General features: G+C 41.3%; 1 non-coding gene across 1 annotated transcript; it reads right to left on the reverse strand.

The window, feature by feature from the left end:
* Positions 1–894: 894 nt before the first annotated feature.
* Positions 895–966, reverse strand: Trnae-cuc (transfer RNA glutamic acid (anticodon CUC)). Its single transcript has one exon. It is a non-coding gene; the product is annotated as a tRNA-Glu (tRNA).
* Positions 967–1,546: the final 580 nt, after the last annotated feature.

Below are 1,546 nucleotides of genomic sequence, written 5' to 3' on the forward strand. Positions count from 1 at the left end.
AGAATCGTATACCTGTAGCCCCTTGTGACTCAGAACTTTCACTTACTAACCTAGTTTTAAAAAGCCCCTTAGAAATATAATTAAAAAAACGAAGACATGTCCCGGCACGTCGGCTAAAAATAGATTTATTTCAGTTCGTCTGAGATTGCCCGAAATGGCCTAAAGTCGCCCGAGCGATTTTTAGCTATCGTCCAAATTCGTTCGATACCGCCCGAATTTGCCCGCCTATGCCTCGCCATTGCGCCCAAAATCGCCCGATACCGCCCGATATTGCCGCCTATCCTTTAACACTGTGCCGTATGGTTCTCACAGTCGATGGAAAACATATAAAAAGCCATCGGCAACTCACAATAGTTAGTCGTCCCTTGAGAGAGCTATCTCGTGTGTACCTCAGCCTTCTTCCGAGCCGCTACCTCATCCTCAGAAACTGAAGCGTAAGTTCCCTTCTTAGCAATATTCTCTACTTGTCTTAGTTGCCCCTTAGTAGTGTATGCCAAGTAACGGTCACGTAATTGTAGGCCTTCGCCTCTTCCGTGCTGATTTAATTGATTATTTGCGGTATATAATACACGTTTATTCTTTCATACACGTATTGTTTTACGCTTATTTATACACGACATTGTGAGTAACAGCGCCGCACTTAGTTATTTTTCCGTATTGGAGGCAACATGACAACGTCGTGTTCCCCTTTACACTATTAAATATTTAATTAGAGAAATCAGTAACAACTATCAACTGTTGTCCAAAGTTACACAAAGGCAGAGGAAAGAAATGAAAAATCTAAGAGGAAAATAGAGTATTATGTTGTGTGAGTTACGAATTTGCAATAATGTCGAAAATTCATAGAAATTCGTCTATGACTTAGATAGTATTAATTAAGAAATCTTATAGTCTTTCCCATACCGGGAATTGAACTCGGGCTTCCTAGGTGAGAGCCAGGTATCCTAACCACTAGACAATATGGGATTAGTCTATGTTATTGTTGCACAAATCTGCATAATTTAACAATAACGCGCTTTTCCCCCTAGAGGGCAATCATGGGATCTACGGAAACGGTATGTGTCCACTTCCACTACGGTGCACCAAACCCCGAAGACGAGGAAAACCCTCTCTCCACGTATTTACCTCTTGCCCAGTAGATTGGCATGCCCTTTTTAATATCTATTTCTCTTTGATTGCATTGTAATGCCTTTCGCTTATTTTTACTTATTTTAAATGCACAAGCCCGAGACAAGTTTACTTTCCACTGGAAAACCCCTTTAAAAACTTACCACTTGACGAAATGGAATTAAGTAATTTATTGTTGCAACGATCTGCATAACTTAACATTAACCCGTTTAACAGTAATTAGCTACACTTAGCCCCCTTTTTGAAATACAACGCAGTAACGAAAACAACTGCTCGATACCAACGTCGACGGATGATCCTGTGGCGCACTTCGATTCAAGGCCAGATTAGCAATACAGAACATGGTTTATGGAAATTGTGTGGTTCCATGGGCATGGATAAACACATGTCAGGATGGCCGAGCGGTATAAGGCGCCAG

Source organism: Daphnia carinata, unplaced genomic scaffold, assembly GCF_022539665.2.
Source record: "Daphnia carinata strain CSIRO-1 unplaced genomic scaffold, CSIRO_AGI_Dcar_HiC_V3 NW_026453141.1___fragment_2___debris, whole genome shotgun sequence".
Classification (NCBI taxonomy): domain Eukaryota; kingdom Metazoa; phylum Arthropoda; class Branchiopoda; order Diplostraca; family Daphniidae; genus Daphnia; species Daphnia carinata.